This window comes from Malaclemys terrapin, chromosome 4 (genome assembly GCF_027887155.1).
Source record: "Malaclemys terrapin pileata isolate rMalTer1 chromosome 4, rMalTer1.hap1, whole genome shotgun sequence".
In the NCBI taxonomy this organism is placed as follows: Eukaryota; Metazoa; Chordata; order Testudines; family Emydidae; genus Malaclemys; species Malaclemys terrapin.
In genome coordinates, this window is record NC_071508.1 from 141,432,701 (window position 1) to 141,453,637 (window position 20,937).

Genomic DNA, 20,937 nt, shown 5'->3' on the forward strand with positions numbered 1-20,937 from the left:
TGGCATCCAGCCAGTCCACTTCCTGCACTCTGACTCACTTTCTGAGAACTCAGCAAGGCAAAGTTTCACAGACTGCAGACAAGCACTACACCAAGGGAGCTGGAGATTTTCTCTCCCCCTAAATGGTATCAACAGCTTGCTGTCTGTGTCTGTGTGTGATCCCCAGGGAAACCATAGCTGCTGGGCGGGGCCTGTACTCCCTGACTCTGGTGTATGGTAAGTTTACATTAGAGAGTTATGTGCAAATAGAGACCATTCCCCATCCTCCCTCACATTTGCCTGCAGAGTACCATGTGCACTGACAAAATCCACACCGGTTTGCTGGTGATCAGCTACGCCACCTACCTACTCTTGGGTGCGATCGTATTCTGGGCTCTGGAGAAGAATGCCGAGCTAGAACAGAAAAGGGCAGTAATCCAAATGAAGGAGGCGTTCCTGCAGAACTTTGCCCACCTCACTGTGGCAGATGTTGAGCAGTTTGTGAAGGTAAGGGATGCTGCGGCAGTGTGGGATGGTGGCCTCTCTAGCCTTCACGTGCAACCAACCTGGTTTTCACTTACATGGTGTTTTCTGTGCCACATGCAGGTAACGAGTGTTGTGTCTTTTCTTGTGCATCCATTGGGGAGATTTCATTTAACCACTGATGGGTGAATCCTAAGCCCAATGTACAGTCTGAGTAGACAGACCAGACACTGGACAGCTGACCCGAGCAGCAGCTGCTCCAGTCCCCAGAAGGACTGGGGCACCTGCATAACAGTGGCTTCTCTGACGCCATTCTTACATGGGCCTGTTCCCACCCACTCCCGGGCACGTGGCCATGCACAAAAAGCTGGGCTCCCAGCCCCAGGCTGGATCCCTAAATTCTGCTGCTGCTGCTCCCCCCAAAATCTTTCACAGAAGCACCACACTGCATCACCAACTCACACAATTTTATCATGAATCCCGTGCCATTTCTTAATTCCCCAGCTCCTGGAGTCATGTGATTACATGAGCATCTCAGCTTTCATTTGAAATAAAAATGTAAATTTCTAGCCCTCCAGGCTTGGGAAGAAAAGCCAAAAAATGTGACCCCTTAAAGGTTCAAAAACAAGACGACAAATAAAAAACATCTCTGCCATTCCTGACTCTCGGGGACAGGAGAGCGAAGCCATGGTGTGAGATCATTCTGGTGCAATTTATTCCATCTTATATTTAGCCTCTGGCCAGTCTCATCTCTGGAATGTATCTAGGCTTGTGTCTTTATCAAATCAGTCATCGTGCAAGTTGTCCAGCCCTGCTTCCTCAGGTTGCTAAGGGCAGGCAGAGCTGGAGGAAGCTTTTGTTTAAGCTTTATTTTAAAATACGCACATCACTTAGCATTAGAACAGAGAAAGACTGAAGGTGTCAGAAAACTCATCTTTGAAAGTATCATGTGTGTGTTTGGTGGGTGGGTGGATATTCACAGAACTATAGAAATGTAGGGCTGGAGCTTTTTGGGACCTCAAGAGATCATCTCTAAGCTATCCCTCTGTGCTGAGGCAAGACCAACTAAATCTCTTAGACCATCCCAGGGGTTTGTCCAACCTGTTCTTCAAAAAAACCTCCAATGACAGGGATTCCACAGCCTCCATGGGAAGCCTATTCCAGTACTTAACCATCCTTATAGCTAGAAAGTTTTCCCTAATACCTAACCTAAAACTCCCTCGCTGCAGATTAATCCCATTCCTTCTTGTCCTACCTTCAGCGGACATGGAGAACAATTAATAACGGGATAGTACGTTATTTTGGGCTAGTCTCTGATTGTGATTACACCACTGTACATCTAGATATGTTTCACCTAAGTCAATGGCGTTCCTCTGGATTTACATAGGGGTAAAAAAGCAGAATCTGGCTCTTTGCCTTAAAATAATAGTTTTCTAAGTGGATATCATACAGAGCCCAATGTATCCCTGATTAAGCTCACGTATGTCAAAGTAGGAATTAATTTGAGTCTTTCTGTTGCTTTGTAGGGTAGGGGATTGCCACAATACGTTTGAAGAGTGGTGTCTATTGATTTGCATGAATACAGAGGCTACTGGCTTTCTGTTTGTATGGATGCCCTAAGAATAAAGTATATTATTGTTGTTACTTTATGACTAGGAGAACCTTTTCCTTCCTAAGTATTTCTGAATGAGCAAGAGATACAATTTCCATATTCTGCTCTCACATCCACATCTGCACATAACTGAGTTCAGTGGGACTGCTTGGATAGAACAGTGCACAGAATTTAACAGTGGCCCTGAGTCTCCCTGATGATGCAATGGTTTTGTTTCATTCTGGTGGTGCACAGCAGCCATAAAGCTGGCTTAGTTCTCCTTCAGATTCTCTGTGCAAAATGGGAATCTCTAAATGATATAGGCCTAGCAGAACAGCTCTGCACTTCCTAGCATAGAATTGTGGCTGGATGAGAGGAGCAAGGCCAGAGAGTTTGCTCTGGCTCCTGGATTGCTGGAACTGCCCTTTTGGGCCACTGGCAGCAAGGCATAACTTAGAGCAGTTTTGAGGCTGCTCTAAGTTTCGCCAAGCAGTGCTTTGGAGCTGTGCTCCGGCTCCGCTCCAGCTCCAGGCAAAAACCTGCAGCTCCACTGCTCCGGAGCTGCTCCATGCTCCAGCTCCGGGCTCTGCTCCAAAGCCCTGTTGCCAAGGGTTGAATTGGCCACAAGCTGGGGCCATGATCAGGGATCCACAAACATGGCATAAAGCTACCTTTATTTCTGGTCCTGCACTGGCAGCATCTCAGCTGGATGAGAAAATTGGGGTCAGTATATTTTTCATCTACCTGTGTTGTTTTGCATTGGCCCAGGATATTTTACAGGCCCAAAGTGAGGATTTCTCGTTACATGTTGTTTCGTTTGGAATGATTAGGTGTTTGAAAACCTGGCTGTACACTTAAAGGATTCACAGTGTTCAAATTTATCTTCACACAATAGAGTATGTTTGCAGGCAGGTTATTTACAAAGAATAAGTACAATGTAAACCTGGGAGATCACATGAAAAAAAACTCATGTTCAGGAGAAATCCCATATGATAAATTCCCTCCCTTTATTTTTCTAGTGTAAAAGTCAACAAGGTTTCCAAGGCACTGGTGAGCCTTGAACCATAATTGGCATCACCCTATGGTTTTAACAATTGCTGTCTCCATTTCTTTTGGCAGACTAGCTACAGTCCCTAATGAGTACTGAACTGTTAGAATCTGGAAGGGAGGGAAAATATACAGCTAGCAGGGCATCGATTTTTTCCCCCTTTAACCTACTAAAATAAAGTTAGAGAATGCCAAGGCATGATTCAGGTGTTGGGGAGTGTTCCTTACAGTTGCACCATGGAGAACCGTATCTTCCAAACTGCTAGGGCCCAGCTACGGGACACCAGGAGGAAGAACCAGCCAAAGAGACCCAGGATGGAAAATAACAAGGCAGTAATGTAAAAATGCAGCAGGCTGAATTGCTTTAGCCTATACAAGCCTTTTTCATGATTCTGCGTTTCTGCTGCAAATAATTTAGGCTAAACACTATAATGCTAGGTCAGTGGCGGTAAACTTCGTTCTAAAAAGCCCAAGTGATCTCTCATAGGGCCCATTCCAGCTCCCATCTAAATGATCAGGTAAGCACATGGCACTATCTGAAATGCTGATTGGCTGCTGGTGAGCTGGTAGCCTTCTTGGAAGCAGGAGTGCTAGTAGGACTGGCAGCAGAGTTTGCCTATAACTTTGCATAACATGTGATCTATGGATACTCACAGGAAAGGGGCCGTGGCGGGCTGATTCCTCTGTTTTATCACAATGGACCGTGAGAATGGGGAGGTGTTCATATCAAACTTTGGTTTTGCTCGCAGAACCTGACTGACGCTATGCAGAGAGGAGTATATCCAGTAGGAAACGAATCACAGACTGAAGTCAGCAACTGGGATTTCAGTAACTCCTTCTTCTTTGTGGGTGCAGTGGTATCCACAATAGGTAGGTTTGGTGCTTTTTTCCCCCTCTGCCAAATATAGTTATTATCGCCCTAAATGACTGTGCTTCAAACAAATTCAGTCAGGAGATAAAGCATACGTTTTTAACAGTGAGAGTAATTAACCATTGGAACAATTTAACCAGGGTGGCGGTGGATTCTCCATCAGTGACAATTTTAAGATCAAAACTGGATGTTTTTCTAAAAGCTCTGCTCTAGGGCTTATTTGGGGGAAGTTCTCTGGGCTGTGCTATAGAGACAGATGATCATGATAGATTATCATGGCCTTGGGAGCCATGGCTATGAATTTACTGCTTTTCCTGGGCCAGGATGAGAAGCAGCAACTGACTTGGCCATGAGGCCTTACAGCTGCACGATTCATCGTTCACAGTATTATTTTAGTTGGTAACGTGACAACAGCCTTTTACAGCTCAACCTCCCCTTCCCTCTCTATCTGTTCCTTTCTAGCCATAGAATCATCTGTTAAAACCTTGGCTCAGCCGCCAGTCATGGGTTGAAGATGGACTTGACTTTCCCTGGTTTTCATTCCTAGGTCAAACAAACTGTAAATCTTATCCAAGGCAGCTGCAAGGCAACAAAGAATGATAGGGAACAACTGAATGCAGCTGGGCTGTAGAAGGCCATTACTATAGTACATACTGCACCAGCATACCCGCAATTTTCACTGCTGCCAGGAGAAAAGATGGGGGAGGGACAAGGTGAATACCATCACGGCCAATTCAAGCACAGTGCTGTCCTTAAAGCTAACAGAAATTGAGGCTGCTGGACTTGGAGGCAAAAACCAAAGAGTGTCCAAAGTCGTGTGTGGCCTAGAGGTCTCCATCAACCTGGTAAAACCATCTCATGACCCAGGATATCACAGGCAGCAAGAGACAGAGGCCTGCTCAGTGCTTAACTAGGAAGTAGGGATGTAAAAGGTTAAACGATTAACCGGGAGAAGCATTAGGCTTACCGTTAACCAACCTTAACCATTAACCTGGCCGGAGGGGCTACAGCCCCAGCCACACTGGGCTAGCAGAAGGGACCCCGGCCATGCCGGTCAGCTAGAGGGACTCCAGCACTGGCCACACTAGGCCAGCCAGCCAGTGGGACCCCAGCCTCAGCCAGGCCAGAGCGGCCCCAGCGCCAGCCAGCTGCAGGGACCCCAGCCCCAGCTGCCCTCCGCTGGCTGGCTGGAGGGACCCCAGCCCCAGCCCCAGCCATGCTAGGCTGGCTGGAGTGACCTTGGTTAACAGTTAACCAGTTAAACAACATAATTGTAATAGTTTAACCAGTTTACTTTTTTAACCGATATTTACATCCTCACTAAGAAAGTGTTTGATCTGGATGAGAGAGGCCAAAAGTGCAGTGAGATGAAGACAAATAGCTCTGTCTCATCCAAACGGAGAATGCAACTACCATCTGGTAACGCAGGCAGAGATAGTGTAAGCTCCCATGGGCTAAAGGCCAGTGAACTAGGGCACTGTCTTATTTTCTTTCCCCCCTAAATAGGACCATTGTATTATCAGGCCACGATTGACTTGTGCTGGGATAGTGCCACTTCTCAGGAACACTGACACACTGAGGAGATGAACAAAGCCTGGGACTATCCCTATATGACACACACCTTGCAGCAGCTGAATGGCTACGGGGGAGGAGACACGCGACAGTAAATTCTTAGAGTTATGCAGCCATTGTCTCATTTTTCAGGTGTTGCTCCACTTTAAAAACACCTGATGGCAAATTTAACCCTGGTGTAAATAAATTCTTTATTTTTAAAGGCCTGCTCTACCCATCGATTTCGTACTGGTATAACCATGTCAGGAAGGTGTGTGGTTTTTTTTTAACAGATGTAGTTATAGCAGTACAAACCCTTGTGTGGATGCACTTATACTGGTATAACAATGCCTTTCACTTGCAGAGCTTATTCCCCTTCCTGTATGGCCCTGCACCGCTGTAGCGTTTCTAGTGTAGACATACAGTTATATCAGCATGAAGGTGTCTACATTAGAGGGATTGTACCAGTTTAACTAAGCTGCTCAGGCCATAGCTCATTGGGTCCGAGTTAGCTGGGTTTTAACCATGGATACGTTTGTCCATTCGTCACCATTAGAATGTTGCTGCATTCTCGGTGACGTCAGTGGAACACCAGGAATACCTTTGATCCCAGGTGTCGCTCGCTTATTTTTGTTAAATAGTGTGTGTTTATTCCCAGCAGCCCATTCCATTCCAGGCTACGGTTCATCACATCTCACAAGCTGAGCACAGTCAGTCCCTGTCCCTTTCTCCCAAGGAAAACCCACTGTGCTACAGAATGTGGGGCTGTACATTCAATAGGTGGCATGCTTCCCTCCGCTTCGTACTTGATCCAGTTCTTTAGTATGGTGCTATTGTAACCCACACACCACCTGGGTGTGGTGTTCTGTCCTGTCCCAGCTAGTGGATCTTTTGCAGAGGGATATTAGCCCCGGAGTCCTGGCCAAATTCCACTTTCTGCCTATGTAATTGATCTCTGTGTTTTCAATTGGCTATAAGAGGTGGCTGCATTTCAGTGGTGGGTGAAATGACACCTATCATGGCACATTTGACTCTTTGTTGTCCTTGGGATGAAAGGCATTCTTATAAGGTGATACTATATTATGTACAACTGTTAAAGAGTTGGGATTCCTGGAGCCATTAAAATAAGAGGGAAGTTGTGGGATTGCAAATTTTAGAGTCACTAAATTAAGAGAAGGCGCAGGATTTTTCCATGTGTGATGCCAACTCCACATATTCCAAAGCTGTCAGTGGGTTTCTTAGTGCAGTGGTCCCTGAGGGAGAAGAAATTAGATGGGAGTTAAGATTCAGGAATGGGGCTTATCTGATCCTTGAGCAGCAAACAGTCCAAACTCCAGCCTTGACATCTTCCAGATCCCCTAACTTCTGGTTTCTTTCTTTCCATGTTGTATCTACTTGCATACTTGTAGCAGTGGATAATGTGTTTTTGTACATTGCTTTCAGATTATAATGTAGTTCAAATGAAGGCCAGGCTGGAGCCAAACACAGCACTCTCCGAACTCTAAAAATATGCAGAATGTATCATTTAATCAGTCTCTCTGCTTTGATTGGAAAGAGTGTGAGTCTGACTACGGAGCACTAGGAATGCTCGTGATGTGCTAAAGCTGTGTTGGCATAAAAGCAAGAAGTGGGACATGCATAAGCGCCAACTCCGTGAGTGCTCCGGGGCTGGAGCACCCACAGGGAAAAATTAGTGGGTGCTCTGCACCCACCGGCAGCCAAGCTCCCTGCCCCACTGAACACGCCGCGTCCCCGCTCCTCTGCCTACCTCCCAGCGTTTCCCACCGGGACACCACCAAACAGCTGTTTGGTGTTAGCATGCTCCGGGAGCGGGGGGAGGAGCAGGAACGTGGCGCACTCAGGGGAGGAGGCAGGGAAGAGGCATGGCCGGGGTGGGGATTTGGGGGAAGGAGTTGAATAGGGGCAGGGAGGGGGTGGAGTTGGGGTGGGGACTTTGGGGAAGGGGTTGGAATGAGGGGGGAGGTGTGGGGCCTCATGGAAGGGGTGGAGTGAGGGCGGGGCTGGGGGGGGGAGGGTCGAGCACCCATGGGAAGAAGGGGAAGTCGGCGCCTACGGGGACACGTCTGAATGTGTCTATATGTGCAACCGGATTAGAAGCTCAAGCTCTAAGGGGAAGCCTCACTGGAATGCTCCCTGTTGCCTTTTTGTCTTTCAATAGGCTATGGCACCCAGTGTCCTAAAACGGTTCCTGGCCAGATCTTCTGTGTTTGTTATGCTTCATTTGGAATCCCTTTGACTATCGTTTTCCTGCACCGGGTCAGTAAGATGCTTTCTCTGCTGTGTGAAAGGCTTGGGAGATGGCTGTATGAGAAGGGAATGAAAAAGGTAATCAGTTTCATTCTCTCAATGATTGTTTATATGCTGGCTTTAGGTTTTCTTCCAGATATATCTCAGTTACTTTCTATGTTACTTATGCACCCAAGCGGTGTTAGGTGCTGTACAAATGCATATGAAGAGAGAGTCCCTGCTCTAAAGATTTTATACTCTAAAGAAATGAGACAAGGTTGTGGGGAAATAGACATAGATGCAAAATATCTTCCACACTGCAGCAAGGTCGTTGACTCACCGGCACAGCGCCTCCTGCTGGTCAATCTGGGAATTAGCTCTTTCCAGCACTTGAAGAGCCTCCTGCTGGCCAGTGTCTCTCCTGCCTCAGGCCCATGTCCCTCACCTTGGGCTTCTGCCCACCACAGCACCCCCACACTCAGGTCTCCCCTCTCAGGGGAACCCCCAACCCCCTAAGCCCACCTTGCCTCAGTAGCTATTGCCAGTTATCATCTAGTCCCCTTTCCCTGGGGCAAACTGCAGTCTATAATGGTCACACATCATTGGCAAGGGGATCGGACCAGCTGCCTCTGTCTATTCCCGGGCTGCACCTCTGTAGCCCCAGTACTTGCTTGGGCCTTTCCCAAGGCCTCAGCCTGGGGATTTGCCAGGCTGGAACTCCCCAGCTCCTCTTCCCTTCCCTTCCCCAGCACTGCTCTGCTCTGCTTCAGGTACCCTGTGCTGCCAGGCACTTAGGTCCTTCCCACTCCAAGGCTGGAGTGAGACTCTCCCAGCGCCTCCCTGAGCCCTTCTTTTACTGGCCCAGCCCGGCCCTGATTGGCCACCTCAAACCCACTCCTGATTGGCTCCCCGGGGCAACCCTTTCCCAGGGCCGTTTTTAACCCCTTCCTGACCAGAGCAGGGTGACCACCCCACTACACACACCTACAAAAATATGAGAAATTTTAGCAAAATATCTGGGGTGGTGCAAGGGGCCTGGCTTGTTCCAAGATACAAGCTACCCCACCCCTCTCCTCCTATATCCTAATGGCCTAAACTGCCTGCTGTCACACCACGAGCCAGCCGCCCACTCTCCAACGCTCCACGGGGTCAGAGACAAAGAACAAACAGCCCACCAGCAGAAGGCCATTCTAGTCAATGTGTTGAAAGACGGGGATGGGTCTCTTGGAGTTGGAGGCAAGGGCTCTCAAGGCTGATTGTGCCCCAGAGGATAGGTCTACATTGCAGCCGGGCGCGAGCCTTCCACCCCAGGTAGACAGGCTTGTGCTGGCAGGGCTCACACTAGTGCACTAAAAAGAGCTGCATGGAGGTTGTGGCACTGGTGGAGGCTCAGGCTAGCCGCCCGGGCTCAAGCCTGCCCTACCCGCTGAGTCAGAGCTCAGGTGGCCAGCCCAGTGATTTTAGCATGTTAGCGCATGCTCCGCTACCACAAGGGGGCACGATCCCAGCTGCAGTGTAGACATACGCAGAGTCTCTAGCAGCTCCTAATGCTCTCCCCACTGCTTTTGAGGTGGTGGGAGTTATTCTTCTGGGGCTGCTGAGTAATCTGAGTTCTCCCATAAAAAGCAGTATCAGCGCTAAAGCCATTTCCTTTCATCCTTCAAACAGGTAAATCTCCCTCCCCAGGCCTGCCAAAATTCCACAGGCGTGGAATGGAAGGATTGCACCAACAAGGGATCTGGGGTGTATACAGCTCACCCAGCCCGCTCCAGCGTGGGTACCATGGTTGTCCAGTTTCCTTTCCTTTAACCCAATTTCTACTTGTAAATTTCATACCTACAAAAAAAAAAAAAAGAGGCAGATTTGCAAATTTGACACCATCAGCTCAGGATTAAACAAAGACTGTGAATGGCTAGCCAACTACAGAAGCAGTTTCTCCTCCCTTGGTGTTCACACCTCAGCTGCTAGAAGAGGGCCTCACCCTCCCTGATTGAAATAACCTCATTATCTCCAGACTGATCCTTGCCTGCATATTTATACCTGCCCCTGGAAATTTCCACCACATGCATCTGACGAAGTGGGTATTCATCCACGAAAGCTCATGCTCCAATACGTCTGTTAGTCTATAAGGTGCCACAGGACTCTTTCTCGCTTTAAAAAAAAAGAGAGAAATTTTAGCATATGCCAAACCCTTGCCCCAGCCAGGCCCCCCATTCTTGACTGCAAGGAGAAAGGATGGTGCAGGAGCTGCTGTGCTGTCTCTCCACCACTGGAAATTCCCCCAGCCTCGGAGTGCTCCTCCAATGGAAAGCCAGCGCCACACAGTCCAGGGTCTGGGCCTTAGTGACAGTTATTTGGACTGGTTGGAAATTTTCCAAGGAAAATTTACATTTTTTTGGTCAAACAACTGAACACCCAGAATCCAACTAAATCTGAAACATTTTGGCTGAAAATAAACATTTTGATTCTAAAAAAGGCAGCAAAGTGCCTCATGGGAGTTGTAGTTCAAGTGTTTCATGCTCTCATTCATCTCTGGGGCTGGACTTCATCTCCCATGATGCATCGTGGCTATGTGATGGCTATAATAGGTGACCTCTCCTCACCAAGGAGTGAGGCTATGGTGCCTCATGGGAAATATAGTCCTTTTGTGTGGCTGTGTCAACCTTTAACTCCTGCAGGCCTGGGAGGAGTTCCTGTCCAGCTATTCATCCAAAATACTCATGTTGTGTAGGATTTCCTCATGTGTCCGAGTGGACTGCAATTTCTGTTGGTTTATTTTTCAGAAGAAGATCAAGTTTCTGACCCTTCTCTTCTTCCTGGTGATGGGCATTCTAGTGTTCCTGTGTCTGCCATCACTTGTCTTCCAGGTTGTGGAGGGCTGGTCCTACAGTGAAGGAATTTATTTTGCATTTATCACCCTGAGCACCATTGGCTTTGGAGATTATGTAGTAGGTAAGGATAATAGTACTTCTCTCTGAATTAAAAGATGGTAGAATTACCACTGTAGTGACTAAAAGGAGATAGAATCATAGAATATCAGGGTTGGAAGGGACCTCAGGAGGTCATCTAGTCTAACCCCCTGCTCAAAGCAGGACCAATCCCCAGACAGATTTTTACCCCAGTTCCCTAAATGGCTCCCTCAAGGATTGAACTCACAACCCTAGCTTTAGCAAGCCAATGCTCAAACCACTGAACTATCCGGGAGAAAGCACAAGTGAACGTACACTAGGAAGCAATGCTGCATTCAATGGTCTTTCCCAGCTCTAGCTTTTGTAATTCTCGGAGGAATGACCAGTTTCCTGGGGGCAGCCCAGAACGGCTCAGAGTACCCAAATGCCTAGACACTATGAAACGTGGTGCTTTATACATAGAACAAAAAGATGCAATGGTTTGAGGGACAGGAAGTTGGGAAGTAAGAGAGGAGACTTGGAGGTGTCCCAACTACAAAATCTCACGTGTGTATCTGATTCTTGTGTTTTATTCAGTGAAGAAATAATCAGGGCTTGTTTTAAAATACCTAATTTTTAAGCAATGTTCTTCACAGCTTCAGTCTTTGATGAAGAGTGAGCAGAAAACTTACCCTGGGGGTAGAGACCTATACCTCCACTATCATGACTCCCCATAGAAATTAACTCCCGTGATCCCCTATGCATCATTAGACCCTCCTGGACATCACACATGTGGGAGTTCAAAAGTTCTCCTGAAGTTAAACCCTATAAAACACAGCCTAGCTAAGCAAAATCATTCTAAAACACCTTCAGGTATTTCTCACCAAAATATCCTCTCTCCATTTGCTTTTGGAATGAACCCCTAGAGAGACCCCGCACAAGAGAACTCCAGAGTCCAAACCACTGTCAGCAGAAATGATCAAATCTTGTCAAAGTGAACAGATTCCTCCACAGTGCGTGTCCTGGTAACATGCTGGCAACCAGAATTTCCTCTCCACAGAGAAATGACAAGGAAACAGCATTTGCATTGGTTCTAGAAGATCAGTGGCTTAAGTGCAGTGAGTTTGGAGGTCGTGCCCCAGTTGTCAGTGGACAGGCCATTCACAGCACAAAAAGATCACCTCTGCCGGTATGCTTAAATTCAGCAGAGAGGCCAAGAACGGAACGGCATGGAGACTGGCTATCTTTCCTTCTCACCCATTGTGAGGACTTCCTCCAGGTCAGGGCTAAGGTGTGTTGGCAGAATGGTGTGGGGAAACTTGCACTGACATTGCCTGTATTCTACCTCTTTTGTGAGTAAATAAACTCCTGTCTCTGGGGCTGACAATCCAGCTTCTTTCACAAGCCCCTAATTTCCCCCCGTCCCCCAAAAGAGAGGGAGAGGAAGAGAGAGAGAATTCTGATTGGAACATCAAAGTCAGTGTGAGGTTGAGAATATTCTGCACCTCACAAGATAAAGGGCTAAGAGACAGAGGCAGCAAGGGAACTAACTGTGACATCTGCCCCGGTCCAAATGAAATGGGTACTTTAAAATAACTGGAGCAAATTACGGCCAGAAGAACAACATCTAGGGTTGCCAGGCATTTGGTTTTTGACTGGAAAGCCCAGTCGAAAATGGACCCTGGTGGCTCCGGTTGGCACAGCTGACTGGACTGTTAAAAGTCCGGTCGGCAGCACAGCGGGGGCCCAGGGCTAAGGCAGGCTCCCTCCCTGCCCTGGCTCTATGCAGCTCCTGGAAATGGCCGCCACGTCGCTGCGGCCCCTAGGTGCAGGTTGGCTCCATGCGCTGTCCCGACCTCAAGTGCTGACTCCGCAGCTCCCATTGGTTGTGGGAGCTGTGGGAGCAGTGCCTGTGGGCGTGAGGGCAGTACACGGAACCTCCCTGGCTGCCCATGCAACTAGGGGCCGCAGAGACCTCTCCCACACCCCAACCCTCTGCCCCAGCCCTGAGCCTCCTCCCACACCCAAACCCCCTCTCAGAGCCTGTACCCTATACCCTCCCACCCCAACCACCTGCCCCACCCCTAATCCTCATCCTGCATTCCAAACCCCTCATCTCTGGCCCTACCCCAGAGCCTGCACCCCCAGTTGGAGCCCTCAACCCATCCTGCACCCCAACCCCAGCCCAGAGACCCCTTCCACACCCAAACTCCCTCCCAGAGCTTGCACCCCCCCACCCCCAACCCTGACCCTGAGCCTCCTCCTATACCCCAAACCCTCATCTCCAGCTCCATCCCAGAGCCCACATGCCCAGCTGGAGCCCTCACCCCACCCTGCACCCCAACCCCCTGCCCCAGCCCTGAGCCCTCTCCCACACCCTGAAACCCTCATTTCTGGCCCCACCCTAGAGCCTGCATCCCCAGCCGGAGCCCTCATGCCCTCCCCCACCCCAACCCCCTGCCCCAGCCCAGCGCCCCCTCGTGCACCCCAAACCCTTCTTACCCACGAAAGCTTATGGTCCCAATACTTCTGTTAGTCTTAAAGGTGCCACAGGACCCAGTGTTCTTGGTGTTATTTTTAGACAATGAATGGATTCGCACTACTTTACATGGCCAGATGTGAAATAGCCAATTGGAAAATAATTTGCTTGAGCTCATTTGCATGCAGCAATCTTACTGGATAAAAAGCATTATGCAACTGTTATATCACAGCAGCAAGATAATGCCTTCTCTGTGAGGGGAGATAGGCCATAAATAAGTTGCCTAGTGCGTGAGTTTGGATCACATTCGTTCATTTAAAATCTTACCCGGGAAGTATCACCTATATAAAATTCCCCCTATGCAGAGGGCCACATTTAGGTCAAAGCACCACCTAAGCCAAATGTTGAGCAATAAAGTGGTGCATAGGTCTTATGCTGGCTTGCCACATAGTGGGATTTTATACCTCTTGAGCTACACAACTGCCTTGGAGCAGTGATTCCAATTTGTTTTGTTAATACAGTCCACAGCCCAAGTCCTGTCCCTGGCTCACATCCTGAGTTACTGGGCCCACTGAGGAAAGAGAGTTTTCCCAGCCATACAGCTGCTCTTACAGCTCCTATGCCAACTTCTCTACATCCAGAAAACAAGGGAAATGGCTGTTAGATCTGTGGCCCCATAGATACACCTCCCTGGCCCATTTCTCTCCCATCTACAAAATCTCTGCGGGCTTGGGCAGAAGAAACCTGCACAGAGCTCTATGGTTTCCAGCTGATGCAGAATCCTGCCCAGGTTCCCTTCATCCTGCCCCTCCCCAGTTTCATGAAGGTTAGGGCTTCTCCACACCCATACAGGCCTCCACTCCAGGGGCTACTCGTACTCTCTTCATTCCACCCACATGGGATTATCCATGACAAATGATCCTCAATGTAAATCCCAATACTCAGAGCTACACTTCCCTTCTAAACAACGTTTTCAGGCAGCCGTCAGGGCCATAACTGAAAAGCTACTTAGGACCTGGGACAAGAACAGAAAGGCAGATGTTTGCACGTTTCTCCTGTTTTCTTTGTCACATGTCTGCGGGGCCATATTTGTCCCAGAGAAAAGATAAATAGATATTGCGACAGGCCTCCCAGGGTGCAACCTGGAACTGGGGTACTGCTGAACCATCTGTCTTGCCAATCTGGGTTCCCTCTCACACGTTGACATTGTGACAAGCTGCAAAGCCCTCCAGGGTGCAACCTGGAACTGGGGTACCATTTTGCCCTCTGAACTCTCCAGCCTGGGCTGTCTCTCACAATGACAAGCAGCAAACCCCTCCAGGCACTGTTATCATTCAGCACAACAGCATGTGGAGCCCCACACCCAGCTAGATTGAATGAATGCTCCCAGAGCCATTCATTAACTAACAAGAGAGAGGCTTCAGCCAAAATACCCCCAGTTCCCCAGCCTAGGACCCTGGAGCTGTACCATCCTGCCCTGGTTAGAAGCCTGACCAGTATGGATTTATTACCCAGTCTCCCATTTCTACAAAGGAAAGTGGATGTGCACCGACTCTCATTCCTGAGTTAAGCTTTTCCCCCCAAGCATGTCACTCAAACCACACTGTTTTAGGTAAAATATAAAACAGATTTATTAACTACAGAAAGATAGATTTTAAGTGATAGCAAACAGATCAAAGTAGATTACCTAGCAAATAAACAGAAACTCAATCTAAGCCTAATATACTAGATAGGATTTGAAATAAGCAGTGTCTCACCCTGTTAGATAGTATAAACAGTCCACAGTCCTCATACACAGACAGACTTCCTTCTTTCCTGTCTGGGACCAGCACTTCCCCCAGCTCAGTCTTTTTCCTCAGGTGTTTCCAAGTGTTCTCTTGTGTAGAAAGCGAAGCAAATTGGTGATGTCACATCCCCCTTTTATAGCTTCTTCCATATGGTGGGAACCACTTTGTTCCATGCTAAGTTCCCAGTCTAGTTTGTGGAAAAATACAGGTACCAAAATGGAGTCCAGGATCACGTGATCTAGTCAAATGCCCGTGCAGGCTTCGGTGAGTCATGGTAGCTATTATCCATAGGCTGACTGAAGCGTCCCCAGGACAGTTCATCAGGCGAAGATAAGCTTTCCCCATTGCCTTTGTTGATGGGCCATTCAACTTGAATAGGCTATTCCCAGTGTGCTGGCAGACTGTACGTAAAGCTTTGTGTGGGTTACCCAAGTGCAAGCACATTGGAAATACAAATACATAGTCAATATTGATAACTGCAGATACAAAAATGATACATTCATACAAATAGGATAATCATATTCAGCAAACCATAACTTCCCTATAGACACCTCACATGACATATCTTGTACAAGATGCATCAGTTATATAATAATCATATCACTATGGTGAATATGGGGTGCAGAGTGTCACAGATACTCAAACCCCGACCCAAATCCACCCCCTTTAATTTTGCTACAAAAATGTAGCAAAACAGCAGAGTTTTGTGTGCCACGGTTTTGGATTCACACAATGTAAACTGCACACAGTGCAGTTACACTTAGCGTCGAGGCCTGTTATTCTGAAGATTCCATGCTGATGTTTCGACCTTACGCGTTAGCCAAGCAGAAGTTTACATTTCAGTGAGCCGTCTTGGCTGCATTGTACTATTAAGGTTACATGTGACTAAATAGAGTGGGAACAAAGCTTCACTTGTTGGAGGATTGCTTATGTCTGAGTAGCCAAACTAAATGACCTGTGTAGAACAGCAGGTGGCGAACTCCCAGTGATGTTAAAAGGTTTGGACTGCGTGAAATACACATCAATCCAGTGGTTTCAAATCCGGAAAGTTGTGCCTTCGGTTTTCGGTACGTGGCAGAGAGTTTTCATCAGTTGCTTTCAATGCATTTCATTCTTTTTTAATGGAGTAGGCCCTGCAGCCTGTAGGAAGTAACGTATGAATTGTAGGTTTCTCCTATACACGCAAGGTCGTCTGCTGTTTGTGACAGCTATTTATTTGGTCACAATCACCCTTTGCTAGGTAAGTCTATGAAGATGGTATACGTTGGTAGACATGGTACATTTCAGCTACACTCCTCCATTGTACTCTGTCCTTGTGCTTGCTACTAAAACATGTCCTGGATCATCTTAATACTAATATAATATGGTTATATCGTTGTATATCACTACAAATTATCGGGTTTGCCTGTGTTAGCTCCCACACCCCATTCAAATAAAGCATTTCTCCAGTGGAAAATGTAGCCTAGTTGCATTCCCTTTGGAAAGATGAAGCAACACACTACATGTTAGTGTCCTTTTCAAAGTATTCAACGTGAAATATTCTGACCAACACGCTAGCTCAACCAATTGTACTCAGGCAAATTGAATTCAATTTCTTAATTGATTCTCCTTTATTTTTTCTCCTTGTATTCAGGTAAACAGCCTGACAAGAATTATCCTTCCTATTACCGATCTTTGGTGGCCATTTGGATTATCTTTGGCCTGGCCTGGATTGCTCTTCTGTTTAATTTATTGACAACGTTATTGGAAGACACTGAAAAAAAAATTGCCCAGGATCTTCACAAAAGGGGAAAGGCAGGTAAAGACAATGAGGAAAACCGGAAAAGATATCATCCCGTTGGATTTGTTTCTGCAGAAGAACCATCATTACTGGGTTCTGGAGGAGATGCACAGAAGACAGTGTCTCTAGCAGCACATCTTGGAGATGCAAAACAAATGGAAACTATTTTTTCCTTATAGAAAAATATTATAATAACCCACTGGGATCAGAGTTGTTTATTGCAGATTACACTGAGCCAGTATTGTAAGAACTAGACCGAGAGGGGAAAGTCCTTTGGAAATATCATTTCTCTCGCCTCCCACACGGAGATGTGACTTTCCCTACACTCTAGCTCAAAGGTGATACAAACCAGGGGTAACAGTGATGCTAAAATTGCTCTCCCAGCTGTTTTATCTGCAGCAGACCCATGATGACATGATTTACATCATGGTTCCCTCCCCCAACACACAGTTTGCAAAGTTCTGCCTGTCCCAAGTGTCAAACATTCTCTAGCTTCTTTGAATCACTGCTAGCTGATGTAGCGCCTTTGGATAAAGATCACAAATGGCTCGATTTCAGTGGCTGCCAGGTATGAACCAAAATGCCATAATGAGCTGGCTGGCTTTAAAAAATGAGTGACAAGATCGAAAATCACATAAGGAGCAAATCACTGGGGTAAGAGAACGTGATATGAGCAGAATTAGAAAAGGTGTTGGTCCTGTTTGAAAATGGATTATTCTACCTGTCTGAGGCAAAGCTGGGTGCAGTTCCTCCTCCCGGCCCTTTAGGAAGGCTTTACAATTCTGGCTTATTGAGTACATCACCACTGATTTGATTCCGTTTCTTACTGTAAAAGGAAGTGGGCGGCTTTTCACGAGGAAATGCTGCTGTTTGAAATGGAGGCGTTGTCAAGCACCATGCATGCTGGATGGGCCTACTTGACTTGTTTAGGTTCTGCAGAACCTAAACTTCAATTTCAAAACATTGGCATTTCCGCCCCTCGTGGTTGCCAGGAGAACCTTCCAAATTTGATCTGAGTCTATAGGATGCAGCCTGGTCTTCTTAAGCCTGCAAGACAACAGTGAAAACACTGGCTTGGTGGAGTCTGGACTCCCTAACCTGCCCTCATTGAGAAGAGCCACCAGACTGATTAGAAGGCCTGTCTTCCAGTTCTTTAAAGATTGAGCTCCTTGAGTCTATCGGCTTAGCTTAACAAAGAGAATTATTAAGGGATGGTGATCACAGTCCATAAGTATTGATACGGAGCATGGGGATTTGATAACAGAGGGCTCTTCAATCTAGCAGACAAAGGTATAACAAGATCCAATGGCTTAAAGTTGAAGCTAGAAAAATTCAGACTAGAAATAGGGGGCAAGTCCCCTCTGAGGAGTGTTACCATGTTGTGGTGGAGGGGCTTGCATGTTCAGATGAACCCCAGGGCTATGCCGCCTGGAGCCTAGTGCACCTGGTAGGGTCACCCAAGGTGAATAGGTTGGGGGAGGTTCCAGACTAAAAATGATCCACCTCAAGACCCTCATGAAAGCCCAAAAATGACCATGCAAATCTTGCCTGGACTAGGAATAATGGGATCTACCTCTGGGGGAGGTGTCAGGCGAGCGTCTGGTGTTCAGGCTACCCATGTAACCTGGCCGGGCCCAGCCCAAAAAGACGATCCTCCGGATCGAGAGGAACCAGTTGAGGTGGTTCGGGCATCTGATAAGGATGCCCCCAGGAGGCTTCCATTGGAATTATAGCGGGCATGTCCCACTGGGTGGAGGCCCTGAGGCCGACGCAGGACACACTGGAGGAATTATATCTCCTGGCTGGCCTGGGAATGCTGGTGTGTGTGTGTGGGGGGAATCCCCCAGGAGGAGCTGGAACCTGTTGCAGAGGAAAAGGAGGTCTAGTCCTCCCTACTCTCCATGCTGCCACCGTGACCCTCACCAGGAAAAGCAGCATAAAAGAAGAAGAAAAAATAGTGTACAAGTTTTTAACAGTGATGGTAGTCAACCACTGGAACAACTCACCAAGGTTTGTGGTAGATTCTTCATCACTGGCAATTTTAGGTTTGGAAGTTTTTTTTCCTAAAAAAGATGCTCTTGTTCTAATAGGAAATAATTCAGGGGAGTCCTACAAGCTGTGTTATACACAAGGTCAGACTAGATGATCACAAGGTCTCTTTTGGCTTTATAATCTATGCATTTCATTATTTGTTGAGCTAATGATGACTGTTATGATGTCAACATTAACTATTTAATTGCTGTGTATTTTTGCAGCTGAAAAGGGGAAGGGGGAGGAGTCAAGCTTCTGGAAGATGGATGGGTGGGAATAGCTGCAAGGAAGAAACTGCTCCTTTCCTCCCTGTGCATTAAGGCAAACAGAGGAGAGAGAGAAATGAGGATGGGGAGGAAAGAGATACAAAGGGCAGAAACAGCAGAGGTATAAAAAGTGATGCTGAATGAGACAGTGAAATACTGAGGGTTTTACTTACTGCACAAAGACTTTTCACCCTTGCTCTTTGTGCAAACACCTCCGTGAGCTCATGGGAGTTCCACCGGGGTTGAAGGGGGAACGTGGAGTTTGACATGTACAGCTCAGCCCACTCGGTAGAATCAGTGTGACTCTGCCGGTTTAAAAGAAAAACCCTCCAAATCACACAACACAGCCAAAGCCAGGGGTCAGGAGAGCCCATTTCAGGGAATTTCACAACTAGTTGAACTTCATGGGTTCAAAGCACTCATCAACAGAAGGAAAACTTTGGGCAGTTTTTGTTCATTTAAGCAACACATCCCCTGGGTACAGGGAATGGGCAGGGCCTCAGGAACTTCAAGCTTTTGGGAGTCTTGAACTGGGTTTTTGTCTTCCATAAGGCCTGGTCGACACTTAAAAATTAGGACAAAATTGGTCAGGTGTCAAGTATCAGAGGGGTAGCCGTGTTAGTCTGAATCTGTAAAAAGCAACAGAGGGTCCTGTGGCACCTTTGAGACTAACAGAACTATTGGGAGCATAAGCTTTCGTGGGTAAGAACCTCACTTCTTCTTACTTGCATGTGAAGAAGTGAGGTTCTTACCCACGAAAGCTCATGCTCCCAATACTTCTGTTAGTCTCAAAGGTGCCACAGGACCCTCTATTGGTCAGGTGTGTACAACACCCCCCCACACCCTGACTGATGTAGCAATGCCGACCCAACACCCAGTGTAGACACAGCTATGTAACGGGAGAATGCTTCCGTCAACCTAGCTACCATCGTATGGGGGAGGCGGCGTCCCTACTCTGATCAAAAAACCCCTTCTGTTGGTGAGGCTGCATCTGCATGATGGGGTTATGCCAGCATTGCTACGGCAACATAGTTATGCCGGCATAGCCTCTGTAGTGCAGCCGTACCCTAAGAACAGGCTTGTTCCACACATAGGAGTTGTGCCACTTTAACAATAGCTATCAAGTTAAAGCAGTAGGAACCCCCACCCCAGTGCGGATGCAGTTGTATGGGTTATGAGCTTTATCTGTACAAGGCACCCTTATACTAGTACTGTATTACTGTGTCCACACTAGGGCTTGTACAATGCGACCATGTCAGTTAAAAAAAAAAAATCACACCCCTAACCCAAGTAATGTTACTGGTTCAAAAACTGTGGGTAGGCTACGCTACAAATGGAGTTTGTCTCTCCTCCCGAACGTCCCTCCACCCAATAAATTAAATCACTAGTTAGCCCGCAAGTATGACTGAAGTTAAAAAAATATTTTTGCATGTTTAATGGGAAGTCTGTGCTATGTATTAGAGAAAGAACTACCCTCAGAACCTTGGATGACATAAAAAAGGTACCTCAGATATGGTATGTTTACTAGGTTTTTTTTTTAAATAGATATAGAATTACTTTCTCCACATCTCTCTGCTCTATTTTCCCAGTCTTTCCTTTGTGGAACATTGCCAATGTGGCTGGGTTAATCAGGCTATATACTTATGAACATCATTGCTATTAGCCCCATTTTACAGATGGGGAACTGATGCACAGAGAGATTAAGTGACTTGCCAGAAGTCACTCAAGAAGCCTGTAACAGAGCAGAGAATTGAACCTGGATCTCCTGAGTCCCAGGGGGGCACTCTAACCAATAGACCATCTTCCTCCGTCAGGCCATATTTATTTAGATGACACCACTGAATGTTTATTCATCTCTGCTTATCATTGGTTTCCCCCAAATCCTGGCTTGCTAAGGATGCTATGTAACCAAAAGATTGCTGTGGGCTTAATAAGAA

The 20,937-nt window shown here is 47.2% G+C and overlaps 1 pseudogene; it reads left to right on the plus strand.

Moving 5' to 3' along the window:
- The first annotated feature begins 260 nt into the window (after window positions 1-260).
- LOC128835510 (potassium channel subfamily K member 16-like) lies at window positions 261-19,677 on the plus strand (annotated as a pseudogene).
- Window positions 19,678-20,937: the final 1,260 nt, after the last annotated feature.